This window comes from Corvus brachyrhynchos, unplaced genomic scaffold (assembly GCF_000691975.1).
Source record: "Corvus brachyrhynchos isolate BGI_N302 unplaced genomic scaffold, ASM69197v1 scaffold101, whole genome shotgun sequence".
Taxonomy (NCBI): Eukaryota; Metazoa; Chordata; class Aves; order Passeriformes; family Corvidae; genus Corvus; species Corvus brachyrhynchos.
This window is the reverse complement of record NW_008237239.1, coordinates 14,396,059-14,411,758: the sequence shown is the minus strand read 5'-3', so window position 1 is coordinate 14,411,758 and position 15,700 is coordinate 14,396,059. Positions and strand designations below refer to the sequence as shown.

The following is a 15,700-nucleotide window of genomic DNA, read 5'->3' as shown; positions in this document are numbered from 1 at the left end:
GGGCTGGGCTGGGGTCGGGGAGGGTTTGCCCACGCGAACCTGTGTGCGGTGGAAGCATCCCCGAAACCCACCCGGCTGTCGGGCAGCGAGGGCACCGGGGAAGGGGCTCTCCCGCTGGCCTCTCAGCCCTCTCGTTAATATTAGCACCTAATACAGTTCCCAGTGAAGTCAGTGAAGCAAGTCATACTCATTTGAAGAAAGGTAAAACTGAGGTAATTATACTCTCCTGCTCTACAGCAGTGGCTTTTCCCAGCTTCTAAGGTGTTTTTTGCATTGAGATATTGTTTTTGGTTTTAGTTTGGTTTTTTTTTTTTTTTTTAACTTTTGTGCCTAACCACAAATTTTCTTGTGCCAAAGGAAGTGGCTGGCTTTGTTTTATCACATTCGGAAGATTTCTGTCTGCCAAAGGACCAAGAAATATGTCCATGCTCTATTGCTATGCAGTAATACTGTGAAAGTAATAGTTATCTCAGGGAATAGCTTTTAAATATCTTCAGGAGCAGCTGCTTGTTATCCATGCAGGCTTCTCCTTTGGAGCTCCGGAGAAGCAGAGTCAGCAAGGAATATACTGACTGCAGTAGCAGAGCAGTTAGTGGGGTAATCTGAAACTTATTTCACACCAGGGTGATGAAGTGCCACTGAGAGAAGCAGCAAGGTCTCCTAGAGCAAGGCACCTCAGTCGTGAGCAGGTTTCCAGGTCAGGTCATGGGGGGCTCAGGTGTTGCGGCCTCCTGGATAACCAGGGCAGGGAGAGAACGTGGCAAGTCTAGCCTGTCCCTGCAGGTTCACTGACAGCCCCAGGCACGGTCAGGAGTGAGCCAGGTCCCAGGGGCAGCAGCAGACAAAGTGGGTGGGAGTCCCCAGGGAAGTGGGACAGGAAGATGAAGGCCTAGTTGTGCCCTCAGGGCCCTAACAATACACCATTCCATATAACTAATTTATATCCAGTTGCACATCTTTAACTTCTCTGATATTCCCATCCATTGTAACATGATGAAGTCATTGGATCCACTGCAAAAAGAATGTGTCTTTCTGGACTAGTGTTATTTGAATTAGTTAAAACATCACTGTTTTCACAATGAAAGACTGAGCAATGAAGATAGGTCCAGTCCTTGAAAAATATGCTATCACCCTCAACAAATGAGCTAGATGTTGATTATGACCAACTGTAGAACTGCAGGGATGGAATTAGGGTATCCAGTTAAAATAATAGGAGCAGTGTCTAACCAAGTACCTCATCTAGTGCGTGAGGACTGCCATTTACATCCCAGTTCGGTAGATTGAGGATGTCAAGCTCAAAGGCCTGAACTCTTAATTATAGACTATTCTATACCTAAGTATATTTAAAAATAGTGATCGATAATGTATTCACTTTGAGAATGAATTAACATTAACTGGAAAACTGCCCTTATGGTCAATCCAGTTTGATTAATTTATAGATCCATTATAGTTAGACAAATAGTCACAGCTCCTAAATGCACCTACTCTGACTTCTTATGCTGCACAAGCTATTTGAATTCCTTAAACTAACTCATGCTCAAAGTAGAGCAGAACTTTTATGAAATAACCAATCTTGATTTTAAAATGTCCTTAATAAGTGTGTTTACGAAAATCCCTAGTAAACACATACGCTTTAATTGTACCCTTAAAATGCCAAGTTATCTTTTCAGCTACTGTATCATGTTATAACATTATAAACTATTTTGAAACATTTTCAGCTTTTTTACTCTCTACATTAGCAAAATGAAATGTTTCAGCATTTGCTTCCGAAATCTGAAAACAGGATGACATACTCCAGTAGCAAAATCCTGGTCACGCTGAAATCAGTGACAAATTCCTAAATTCTTTCCTGAAGTCAGCATTTAATTTCTGTTTCAAATGAGACTGTGTCCAAATAAAAGAAGGCTAACAGCTCATATCTATCAACTCGATGATCTTGGAGGTCTTTCCCAACCTTATGATTCTAAGATGTTCATTATCAGATCACTTGTAAACAATAACTTGTGCTTCTCTAAGATTGTGTGGGTTCACTGATAAGAAGCTTGTGGGAGGGAGTCTTTTGGGGGAACCAGCTGGAATGATGGCAAATGTTATCACACTTCTGTTCCACATTATCACCCTTGTAAAACAGCTGACAATTTGATTATGCCTCAGGTAATGAGGAAAAATTCAAATTTCAGTAGGTCTCTTTTTTAATAAAGAGTCATTTAGTTTTAAAAACAAAAATAATAATTTACTAAATAGGCTTTATTCCACCCTGAAAAATATTGCTTTCCAACAGATAATGCATGGATTTATTCCCAAGAGTGAAATTCAGCAGCGGCCTGCAGTCCCATTCAAACCCTCCAGGAGAAATTCAACCAGCTGCCTGCATAGCTTTTAGCTTCCTTTGGATGTTTGCAAAAATAAAACTGGTTTGATAAGTTATTAATGAAAACAGTTTGGTGGCTACTTTGTTAGAGTATTTATCCCATCTCCTGTTTTCTGTATTTATGGAAAACCTGTAAATAAAACATATTCTTTTGGATCTCCCTATTTCATCTGTGTTTTCATACCATGTTCATCAGAAAATCTGAACGTGGGTTTTTATGAATCAGTATGAATGCCTCAATAAATAATGGTTTATTGCAAAACACAGACTTAGTAATCAATTTATGAAGACTCTCAAGGCTTTAGCCATATGAATATGCATGCAAAGGCTGAATGAACAACACCAGGGAGTTTCCTGCAACCAGAAAAAGCCTGGAGTGCTCTCACTCCCCACTGCTCACAAGATGAGTGGAGGAGTCTGTGCTTGCAGAACATGTTGAGGACCTGGCAGGATTGGGTGATAAAATACTTTGCTAAATTATACCTTACATCTGCAGAGACTTGTACTTCTCATCTCTTCTATCTTTTTTTAACTTCCGTTGTGTCTGCTTTAAATATGAAAGATGATGGCTCATGAAAGGATGTGAAGTAGGGTATAGGTTTAAGAAAGTCACAGAACAAAGTGTCGTGCGGGCTCTTTGAATTTCTTAAAATTAAGGAGTCTTTAGAAGCAGAGCTGTTCACCTTCACTCACAACCTTGGAGCCGCTCTATGGAAAACGTTGTGTGTTTGACAGGAAAAGATCCATCCCAGTTAGTCACTTTTAGTTAGGCTTAATCACTTAATCTTCCAGAAACGGTACCGCCGAACCGCAGCCTGCACTCTCCAGGAACGGCTGCATGCCCTGTGCCCAGAGCTGTCTTTTTGTGTTACGTGTCACCACAGACTTTAGCCAGAAAGGTTCTGAACTTGGAAAGGGAGCAGGGAGTCACTCACTAAGACACAGGGCCCCGAGCAAACTGGAGGGGGAGCTAGGAATAAACACTAAAATCAGCTACAGGGTAGGTACAAGAAACAATCATAGGCCAGCAGCCTGCGGGGAGAGAAAGGACAAAGGAAATGGTATATAACCTTTTCTATATTTAATGCAATTATTTCCAGAGAGATCTGGTATACTAACCTTGTCTTTTTTTTATCCTTTGTTTTTTCTTTTTTTTTTAATCCTGAACCTATTGGTACCATCAGCTGCTTTCAGCTCACCAGTACAGGTACTCACAACCAGGGCAGATGGAAGCACATCCCACAGTGCAGTGTAAGTAACAAAAAACCTCGGTGTAAGCTGGTTTAATAGGTTTTGTGGGTAGATTTCATGGCTTGTCCTAAACTCTGTCCTGCTGTAGCTAGGCAGCTGTTTCTGGTACCTTTGCAATTTATGGATAGTTTGGGTTCAGATTTATTACTTGTTGTGAACCAGAGATTAAGTGTGAAGGTAAAAACTCAGCAGGAGCTGGGAAATGCTGCCTTTCAAAGAAGAAAAGTGCAGTTAATCACTTTTAGGAAATAACCTGCAAGGTGGGAGTTCAGGGATGGCAGTGAGTTCAGAATTTGGTGGGGGCTGCAAGGGTGGTGTGTCACCAATGCATCTCTAGGCGGATGTGCTCCCAGCTCCCAGCCCTAGAGGGGCCTGGCCTTGACATTCAAAATCTGTCCTCATGTTATCTTCTACATCTGTGCTACTAATTGTTGACATGTTGACAATGTTGACATTGCCCAGTACTGAAACACAGGCAAAAATACTCTGCAGATGCTGTGGTTCTGTTTGATAGTCAGAACTTTGTTCCCAGCCAAAAAGGGCTGGTGGAAGTGGAGAAGATGAGCAACCCTACGGAGATACCTGTCTCTTCTCTTTAGAGACATTGTGACAGTGAAAGACCCAGAGATCTGGAAAGAGGTTCCTAATTTTTTTTTTTTTCATGAAAGGAGCAAACTCTTCACTGCCCTCACCTATCAGATGCCTCCTACAGTTTTATCAGTGTTAACATCCCCACTGCAAGTGCAGACCTAGAAGAAGTAAAGACTCAAGTTTCTACCTAATATATGGAAGTGATTTGCCTGGGTTAAACATATTGTAATCCACTCATTTGAAGTTTAAAAGCATTTTTAGTATGCCGTTATAGAAAGCCTGTACACAAATTTCCAAAGACAAAAAGTGACAGCAGCACAAATGTGGTTTCAGGAACATATCATGATGACAGAGCTGGATGACTGTGGGGAACAGGCAAGGGCAGCAGTTAGGTGTGAATGTGACACTCAACACTCAGATGCTTGCAGTTCACAATTTGCTTTTATCAGAATCAGCAACCTCACAACTGCCTTTCTGTGTTAACTCCAGCCTGCCCCTGGCAGACCTGCATTAACCTTTGCTTATGGAGCCACGGCAGGACTCAAGCAAATAAAAAAACATATTATGTCAGATTCTCCCCTGGTGTAAATCAGCATCTCTCCACTGACTTTGAAGGAGTGGCACCTGCTTGCTCAAGTTGAAGATCTTACCCGGTGCTGCTGTAGAATCATTAAGTTGTCACATTCTTCCCCTGCCTCTCCTTTTGTTGTCTAGCTGCAACTTTTCTGAGTTGAAGACTAGAGAAGGGTCTTTGATCCTCTGATAACTCCTTGAGGCTCCCTAGGATAATTGGCCGGGACACTTTTTGAGTTATCCAGGGTCACTTTATCTGCCCTTTTACTTGGAGAGGGATTACAAGCAAGAGAAAAATCTTGGAGCCTTCACAGATGCAGACGACCTACACGAGTGCTGCCGTGTGTAGTAGGTCAGGCACCCCTCCTGTCATGAGGGTCACCCCATTGCCACCAGGCTGTATTTAACCTATGCTGCTACTGATGTGGAAACAGAAACCCTTCAGGGTGACCTGGGCCCTAAGACTGCCTACCTCTTTTTTCCAAGCACACTGGGGGTGCTGAAAAAGGAAAGTGTGTGAGCTGCTTTTCTGCTGATGGAGGTATTTACTCACTGTAACCAAGCAGTCTCTCCACATTCTCTAAAGTTCTCATAGTAAGGCATTTTCTTCAGTCCTAATAATGAGTTTTGCAGCTATTCTTTAAACCTCTGGGGTTTTTTGCAGCATTTTGGAACATATGATCACTGAAACTGTGAGGCATTTCAGTAGCCACACCAATGCTGCATAAAGGTGTAACATGACATCTATGTACATACTTTTCTATTTGTTTTTGCAAAGATTGCATTAGCAGTACAATCAATAGTAATTTATATTTAACTCCACTACAGAAATGCTCAAATGCCGTGCCTAAGACTGACCCTTTCCCAGCCATGCTAAAAATATCTATATTCAGAGATGACTTCCCAGAGATAAAATATTTTTGAGATTTGCTGCTTAATAAGAGCATTGTTCTGCCAGGGGGTGTTTCACTGAGGCTGTACAATATTTTTTTAAAATCAGAATGCTTTGCAAAATTAAATCAAATGCCTTACAAATGCCTCAGTATATCACACTGAGGCAGTTACCTTTTCAACCAAATTTGTAATCTAATCAGGTTTGTCTGACAAGACCTATTTTCCATAAAACCATGCTGACTGGCATTAATTACTTCCTGTCCTTTCATTCTTTATCAGTTGAATCCCATATTCTATTATTTTGCTCCCCCCTCACCTCCTCTCCAGTTTGATGTTAGGTTAGCTGGCTTATATTTACCAAGGTCATCATGTTTGTCCTTGCTGAATACTGGCAAAACATCAGTCTTCTTCCAGTCTTCTGGAATTTCTGTGTTATTTCAAGACCCATTAAAAATTAACATGTGGAAGGAAGAATTCCCTCCACCAACTATTTGAGACTCCTCAGGTGCAAGTTATCTGGGCCTGATGAATTACAGGATTTTATCACAAGTAGATATTTAACATCCTATTTGGTTACTAATGGACTGAAAAAGGCTTTGGCTGCCCGATATGATACTGCTGTTATCCTGCTTTTTCCAAATCAAGGAGAGACATATTTATTGAATATGGCTTTCTTCATTATTAATGATTTTACCACCTTCATCTAGTTCCTGGCAAATTCCATTGCTGGAATTTCTTCTGTGTATAATGTACTTCACATACTCTTTTATTTTTTGTCTTTTTTTTCCTTGCTGGATATACATGTATCTTAATCTTCAATTTCCTGTGTGTAATAATTTTCCTTTTTCTTTCTTTTTGCTGCAGAGCACTATTCCTCCTTCTAATCTCCTCCAACAAAATGAAGTAATAGCAGGAAGGAGGGAGAACTGTAACTAATATTGTTCTTACCTTCTTCCCTTACTGTCCTGGTTTAATTTCATTAATGAAAAAAAAAAAAGGCATTGAGTAGATGGATTCTGGAAACCAAAGAGCCTTCTTTAAGTATACCAGCTCCCTCTTACAGGGTATGATTCCCTGTTGACTGAGGAGCCCATCTTTCAGAAGGCTAATTCATGTCCACATTGTGTGTGGGTGTTTTCTCTGACAGCCACCTCGTCTGCTTTTCCTTCTGTGCCTGCTTTTCTACATGGACAGAAGCAGAGAATACACAGATTTTGCTGAGACAAGAGCCACCATCCATCATCAGATGACAGGCACTTCTACTTCTTGAAAGATGAAAGCTGGTCTGGAGAGTACTAAATATTTCTAAGGGACACTGTGCTGAGAGGTATCACACCAGCAGCAGATGGAAGGCCTCCAGATGTGTTTATACAGAAATGTGGTGCTCTCCCACCTTTGTATTACGTACCAGAGTGCATTTGAAAAATCAAATATAGAGTATTTTTATTACAATCAGTGACTTTGGGAATTCTCATTACTTGCAACAATTTTTTTTGGTGGTCATTTAGCTTGTGTGGCATCCACCAAGTGGATGGGAGAAAAAAAATGTAGTCAAAGCATGTGAGTTTTGCTCTGGGCCTGGGCTAGTGAGCCTTTGGCTCAGGGAGAGCACTCTTAGTTTGTGGTGTTTGCTCAATATATATGGAATAATGCATCCCTGAAGCTGCAGTCCCTGTGATGCTGGTTCCAGGGAGCAGAGTTCTGTGAGCTCAGGGATGTGGCACAGGGAATACTTGAAGGGCTGGATGTTGTCACAGAGATGGGGACAGGAGATAATATGGTGCAGTCTTGTCCGTGTTGCCTTTGGGAATGCTTTCTGGAGGAAACCATCTGTCACACGGCCATTGCACTCTTTTGGGGATGCTCTTGGAATGATCCAGAACGGAGACAGAATAAGTGCGAACTGGTCAGGGATTTCAGGTATTCAGCACCGTGGAGAATTGCGCTGCGAAAGTATTTTAGATACAGACAAATACATTTTAGATAAATACTCACTTCTCCCTTGTCCATTGTCAGTGCCTATTTGGTCTCAGAGTTAAGAGAATGGCAATAACAATAATAATAGTGATAAAACTAAGGGAACTTTTATCTTCAAGTGTGACTGCCTTGCAGGTTTATGTCACTGAGAAGCCTTTCAGTGGGGTGAGAAAGAAAGGTTGTGTGAGACTGGGAGTTGTCAGACTCCATACATGCAGTTGGAGCACCTGGACTGCAGAGGGTAAGTGAACTTCAGGGCCCAAGTGTGTAGAGGGACCAGTATGGCAGATATGATTGACCAGGTGGAAGGGCAAATGTTCTTTAAGACAACAATTTGGAAAATCCCAATATATAAGACAGAAAATGAGGCTGTTCAGCAACTGATCTGGGTAATACAGATGGGTTTATATCTACTCAAAGATTTGGTGCAAATATTAAATGAAAGTAAAAAGTATATTGTTTTATTTTCATAGAATCATAGAATGGTTTGGATTGTAAGCGACCTTAAAGACCATCTAGTTCCAAACCTCTGCCATGGACAGGGACACCTCCCACTAGACCAGGTTGCTCAGAGCCCCATCCAACCTGGCCTTGAACACTTCCAGGGATGGGACACCCACATCTTCTCTGGGCAACCTGTTCCATTGCCTTACCATCCTCACAGTAAAGAATTTCTTCCCAATATCCAATCTAAACCTAACCTCTTTCAGTTTAAAGCCATTCCCCCTTGTCCTGTCTCTACCTGCCCCTGTACGAAGTCACTCTCCAGCTCTCTTGTAGGTCCCTTTAGATCCCTAAGGGTCTTCTATTAAAGTAAGTTCTCCCTGGAGCTTTCTCTTCTCCAGGATGAACAACCCCAACTCTGTCAGCCTGTCTTCATATAGCAGAGGTGCTCCAGCCCTGTGATCATTGTTGTGGCCTCCTGTGGACTCATTACAACAGATCCATGTCCTTCCTCTTTTGGGGGCCCCAGAAAACACCTCAGGTGAGGTCTCACCAGAGCAGAGTAGAGGTGGACAATCATCTCCCAGGTCCTGCTGCCCACACTATTTTGATGCAGCCCAGTACACAGTTGGCTTTCTGGGCTGCCAGTGTGCATTGTCAGGTCATGTTGAGCTTCTCACCCACCAACACCCCCAGGTCCTTCTCAGCAGGGCTGCTCTCAATCCATTCATCCCCCAGCCTGTACTTGTGCTTGGGATTGCCCTGACCCATGTGCAGGACCTTGCTCTTGGCCTCATTGAACTTCATGGATGTATTTGCATGTAATTTTACTGTTTTATTAAAATAATAAAAAATAAAAACAGGAATTCATGGGCAAATACATCAGTCATATATTCTGTCCCAGAAAATGACTGTGTCAACAAAGTCAGGCTTTTTTCAAACACTAGAAAACTAGGAACAGAAATCAGCATTCCCAAAGATTAATATGATGCTTTTCCTCCTGTGCTAGAAGGGGAGCAGGGATTCTCCATACTTCAAGAAATACCTTGAGGAACAAAAGAAAGACAGAGAACAGAAGATGCATTAGGATTACAGTATTGAGAGTTGGAAACTGTTCAGCTGGACCACAGTACTAACTTCAGCGAACACACTCACAATGAGAATGAGACTACACTGCTCAGTCAGTCTGGGAAACAGTGTTGAAATCGCAGCTCATCAGTTAAAACATCTTCAGAGAAAATCCACAGAGACAAAACTTTCTTAAAGAGGGAAAAGAAAGAAAATGAGTCAATGCAAAGCTCCTTCTCAAGGGAGTTAAGTGAAAAATGAAAAGTACTGAAATGTATGCAGGAGCTAGATGAATTGAAACAATCATGAAAGCAGTAAGACATAATATTGTCATCTCAGGAATGAAATAAAGATTTGATAATAAAAATAAGTGGATACACAATCCACATTAACACAGGGAATTTGAATTTATCCCTTTTTATGACATCTGATGATGCTTTGGATGGTATTGAATTGTGATTCATGTATTCAGAGACCTTTTTACACCATCAAAGGCATTCTTATGAACAAAATAAGCTCTCGATGAGTCAAAACTGACACAAAATTATTGTTTAATAAATGAGGTTAATTCAAGGAGGATTGCCCTTACTTGTTCTTTTTAAAGACATTCTCATTTTATCAAACCTTTCTAGGGTCCCTTCTCTTCAAGCCATAAAAACTGGCAAGGGTAATCTTTGTGTCAAGAATCAGTGACTAAAAATAGTCTCCAATTGATAAGCTAAAGTTTGCCACTTTGCTTTAAGCTTCCATCTCCTGCCTCTCTGAGATCAAAACATGGTTACTCTGTGAAATTTATGGAAGAGAAAAAAATAATAGGCCATGTGACCTTCATTGGTTCAATTAACTTTTTCAGTTAACTTTTAGTCTTCTATAGATTTCTTAATATACCCAGCATTTGCCTTCATAGATGTGGAATTACTTATTTTGATCACTAACTCTGAAAATGCCAAAAGTGAGTACAGAAACCTATTTCTTAGACGTCGTCTCTTTAGTCACTGTAATTTTTGTTGCTCATCATAAGGCCATATGGGAATCCTTGTGTTCTTCTTCACTCTGAGCACCATATGTGAAGACAATTTCCTGTCTGGAGCCATGGCCATGCCAAACAGGGACTAGTGAATCCAGTGTTGTTATAACACAGTTAACTAGGTGACCTCTAGAATGAAAAATTCTATTTAAACTACTGTCATTTCTCCAGTCCATTTTGGAATAATTTGGCCTCTAGTTATTAGCTCAAAGAATAGTCTGAGCTATCTTTCCATAGTGGATTAGCACCTTCAGATTATAAAGGTATCAGATCTTGTGAGTGTGTACCCTTGAAGTACCTGCTGTCTTTGTGTCCACTGACAAATATTAAGCAGCCCAAAATCATGGCAGTGTTTGAATTAACACCCAAGACAACAGCCACTGTATTCCAGAATGACAGATATGTAAGAATTACATTATAATTTCTGGACTGTGATGTGCCAAACACTTCCTGAAGACTGAAGACTTTTTTCAAGGAGTTAAATTAACCCTTGCACTACTTACTTCACCTTTTAACATAAAGTCCTGAAAGGATATTCACCAGAAAGGTTTCTGTAAGTGTTTATACCTTGGGCTTTGCTTCAAAATGATAGGAAAAAAAAAAGATTGAAAGCTCATTTTTTTCCTGCTCTCCCACAGTAGTGTTGTTTCATCGGCCTAATCAAGATGAGAAGGCAGTTATAAATTTGTATTTGTCTGGCTTTGACAGTTTGCTCACTAATTTACTTAGCTTCCTAGCCAAAAGACAAAATAATGCTTTTGCCATGTGTGGGACTTTAATATGCCTAAAATCATGGAGTTGTAAGAAACACGCCTTGTAATGTATATCTCTATACACATTCTGTTAAAGGAAAACAGAAAAAGAGGGAAAGGGCCTGTTATAAGATAGGCCTTTTATGAAAAGTTCTGGATAATATAATTGGAATAGAAACAAGGGGGTCCTATAGAAATGTAACGGAACACTATAAAATTACTCTAAAACCTATGGAGCATTATATCTTTTATATGAAGTTTTTTGTGCCATTGTATAGAATTTAATAGAAGAGGTATCTGAGCTATAGGATGGTAGGGAAAAAAAATCTGTAGAAAGCATATCATTTTGTGTTAAATTCCACAGGAGTTTTCCATAAGGGCTGGGCTGTTTCTGAGTGTATCCTGTGCGTGTTTCTTCTCTCTCTACTCCTGTGGCGAGCTGAACTTTGGTTTTAGTCTGCAGCACATTCTGAATGCACGAGTAGCCTTTTGTGGGGAAAAAAGAAGATAGTTCTCTGTCTCATTAATCTGCAGATTCATGTGGAAGTCTATGCTGTCTTAAACTTTATTGGCAGGTCACCATGCAGCTGCATGAGCCATTGTGTTTGAGTTCTAAATGGGGATGTACAATAGGCACTGTACCTTCTGGTGTAAAACGTACACAGGAAATCACATACCACTACCATCAGCAACTGAGGTTTTGTATTATTTCAATGGACTGAGGGCCCTTTTTTAGTGCACCAGGGAGCTAAGAAAGTGTACATAAAGGACAGCATAACAGCATCCTTGCCTGAGTTGGTAGAAATGACAGAAACCACTTTTTTTTTCCTTTTTTTTTTTTTTTTTTTTTTTGGTGGTGTTGATGATATCGGAGGCAGGTTGATTATGTATGAGCCACAAACACAAGATTAGTGGTATCATGTTAAAAATATTACTTTTAGAAAGCCAAACTGGTCAAATATTGAGGATTCTCAGTTGTTCTTACCACAATATTCAAAACAGCATTTGGAAAGATTGCTGCTGAAGCCAATATCACAGGAATTGGAAATGACAAAAGGGTCTAAGTTCTTCCAAATTTAGGAAGGAGAAAAAAGTGTCAAAACAGTAATAAACCACGATCAGGTCAACAGGTCCATCCACATGAGAAAACCAGCATTTAACAGAAAGGTCTCTGAAACTTCTGAAGAACAGAAGATTGGTAGGAAAGCATTTTTATGAGAAATAAAATGTGCCTTCCTGTCAGGGAGGAAGGGTGTTGCAGGGTGCTTGAGAAATGGAAAAAAAAAGTGCCATTAAACCCCAATATGAATAAAGATCAGGTGAGAGAGGATGTCACCCGGTGGCCTTTGGAACTGTATTTCTGCTGCCTCCTGAAATTATGTTTTCCTGGAACAAAGGAACAGTGTTATGGAAAAGTGGGTGCCAGATACTTTAGGAAAATGAGACACAGTGAAGCGGATAAAAGAGACAAAGACAATAGCAATCATATGCAATAAAGTGAAGGCAGCTGAGGTCTGAGACAAAGGTGAATATTCTGAGCCAGCAAGATGACTGAAGCAGGGGAAGGAAGGAGGGAAAGGTGATTCACAATAACATTTGAAAGACATTGGCTTGAATATTTATCAATGTCACAGCAAACTTAGCTTGGCAGCCTTGGTGGCTGACTTTGTTCTTTCAGTGGTTTCCCACCCTTAAGGTGACAAACAGGAATGTGGTTTGGAATACAGCTCTTAACATGAGCCGAATGCAACAGTTCTTAGGCCCACATGCCAATTACACAGGCACTGTCCTGCCATTTTATGGCTTTTCTATAGGCATAGCTGAGGTTTTTACTTGTATCAATATCCTGGATTCAGGAGTGCTGTACATTTACAGAGGTGTGGAGGCAACGTACAGCAGGACATGCAGAAAATTCTGCACAGCTTCTTTGAGTACCTCGCTTGCTCTGAGTCTATTCAAATTACAGTGTAGGTCCTATGCCCTGGTCAATGACTCTGCTACATCTTTAATTTAGAAATAACTAAAATAAGTCTGAAGTGATGAATCCACCTGATTTTTGGTGGATACGGAAGTACTTCAATAATTAATTTTTTTGGCTGATAGCAAAGATCTGATTTATAGTGCTCTTGCAAGAGTTTCTTCTGCACATATGTGATGGCATTCTGAAGGGACTGGTTCCTGAAGGGTAAGATGCAGGGACTATTAAATATCTTAGAGAAATGCCCAATCAATACATTTTGGAGCTCTACTCAGTGCTGTATCCCAACATATTCAAAGTTAAAACAGCAGCCCAGCTCTAATCTAAAGGTAAGTACAGAGCAAAGGTCAGGAAAAGGACCATGTCTTCCCTTGGTGGCATTGGTAAAAGTAGAGTTAACTCTAAATGTCATATGGCTGTAACCAAGGGCAGAATTTGGCTATTTGTTTTGAATCAGTGTTATCAATAAAAGTCTGCCAAAAATAACCAACTGGTAAATATTAATTTAAACAGAAAAATTGGAAGTCAGTTGCACACTGAGTTGCAACATGGGGCCATTCCATGCTGGCAGTAAGAGGATAATGATGCAAAGTGCCAAAAAATACCTGGAAAGCATTACTTCTGTGTGACATCCAATAAAGATGCTGCACACACCCCTACATTTTTCAGCAATTAAATATCTGAAAATGAAAGTGCTCTCTTTCCCCAATTCCCCAACTGCAATGGCCAAACTACAGCCCAGCAATGCTGCAATAGAAGTTTTTCAGGGTGGCCCCTCTGCACAACAGCTGTTTCTCAGTCTGATAGTAGCATCTCCAACCAGCTGCTTCAGTTTGCTCCTGGCTGTCACTGCTATAGGTTAATAGGAACAGAAGCAAGAGAAGGGCCTAGGCCAGCATAAAGCAGAAATAACAAAATTTTCTGCCAAAAGGGAGTGTGGGATAAGAACTTTAATGGGCAAGCAAACAAAGAATCAGACTGAAGCCTGAGGCGCTTCAGTGTGTTGGCAAGAGACACACAGTCCTGGAACAAGTGCAGCCCAGAGTCTAAATTTGAAATGACTGTGGGGCCTCTGTGCCAATAAAGTTTGGCTCTGTGTATACATGTGTGCATGTATATCTATATCCCCACACCAAATATGTAGTTGTGATAATCACATAGTAAATTACAGAGCCATATGATGAACTGCATGTGCCTTTGACCACCTCACCTGCCCCCTGCCAGCTAATCCATCTCTATTTGGATTTGCTCTGTCATTACAAATCAAGGCTTTAATCCTGCAAACACTTATGTGTATACTTAACTTTAAGCATTGGAACAGTCCAGTTGAAAACAAGTTTGGCTGGGTGTAATTTCAGCTTCAACTCTACGTGTGATCGTAATCCTGCTTTCTACATCCAATGGTAGCAGTTTGGGCTCGTGACTTCTTTTAGCTTATGGGACAACACCTCTGGCACTTACTTCTGTTTTGGTGTGTGCTGAAGATAAATCTGTATTATTCCACTGGCTTCAATAGTGTTACACCAATCTACACCACCTAAGAATCTGCCCTGTTGAGAAAGGAAATTCATGAGGATTACCAGACGTAATCTACAAATCTGTACTAGGTATCAGTCCAAGCATAGAACAAGGGAAGGGTGCAAGTACTGGATTTCTTACCCACACAAGACTGGAGGTGCAGGCTGATGGTGTTGTTCTACTGTGAGATCTATCCACCCACCCTCGTTTCATGAATGTAAGGAAGGTCTTTCAGAGCTTCTGCCACCTGCTCTCTCATGGCTTCGGCTCCAGATTTTCTCTCTGTCCCCTTCCATAAACTGTGCAGAAAACAAAGAGAAAGGCAGCAGAGGAGAAATGTAATTTTATACTGCAAAATAACATTCATAAGTCACACAAACACTAAACCCTACGAATAATGGATCTGTCCTTTAGGGACAGTCCTTTCCGTGTCATTGTCTGGTACTTGTGTTGTTGTTCATCTAACTAATTACTGCTTTGAAAGGTATAGTCCTGCTGTCATGCCTAGATTAGCAGCAAGTGTTTGGCCAGCTACTTTCTTGTCACAGTTGATAATTATTTAATGAGTTCTGTTCTTCCCTAGGAAAGCAAGATTGGGATAGAATTGGACTTATTTTATCACAGTAGCATTGCTGCGCCTGTTGGCAGGTTTGACAGCAACAGCACTGGATTTCAGCAAGACAGAAGAAGAAGAATTTCCATAAGTAGTTCCTGAATCAGTTGGAAGCAATGGCAAAATTAATAGTAATGAGTGAATCTCAATAGATACTTACTCATTACTGTGTTAGCTGCCAGTCCTTTCCTGCAGCTGTAGCCGTGCTGGAAGCTGGGTGATGCTCTTAGCTAAAAGAAGAACCACTGTAAGTTAGTACAATATGTTGCTGAAATGGGAAACCTAACTTCAGATCTCCAGATTCCTCCATCTGCAGGGGGCCACTGAAGTCACCTTTTTTTTTTCAGTGGACATCTATTGATAAATAAAGGGGTGTCATCACAGGACTACAAGGGCCCTTCCTTCAGATTAGCAGTCTAAAAGAACATTTGGAGCAACAAAGGCAGGTAAAGAAACCCTGTGCTGAGATCAGGTTAGAACAGCACAGTCAAAGCCTTATTGTACATGTAGGTACCTGCTGCAATGGGATGTATTTTAAAAACTCTGTGGTACCTGTCCCCAGTTATTTTCCCTACCTGTCAGGAACTTTTCAGAAATAAATGGAAAACTTTCTATCTAAAATGTTAACTCCTTGAAATCTGGT

The 15,700-nt window shown here is 40.8% G+C and overlaps 1 long non-coding RNA gene across 1 annotated transcript; it reads left to right on the top strand.

Annotated features, from left to right (window-relative positions):
• Positions 1 to 6: 6 nt before the first annotated feature.
• Positions 7 to 2,531, top strand: LOC108445605. Its single transcript, XR_001860540.1, has 2 exons — positions 7 to 212; positions 2,282 to 2,531. It is a non-coding gene; the product is annotated as an uncharacterized LOC108445605 (long non-coding RNA).
• Positions 2,532 to 15,700: the final 13,169 nt, after the last annotated feature.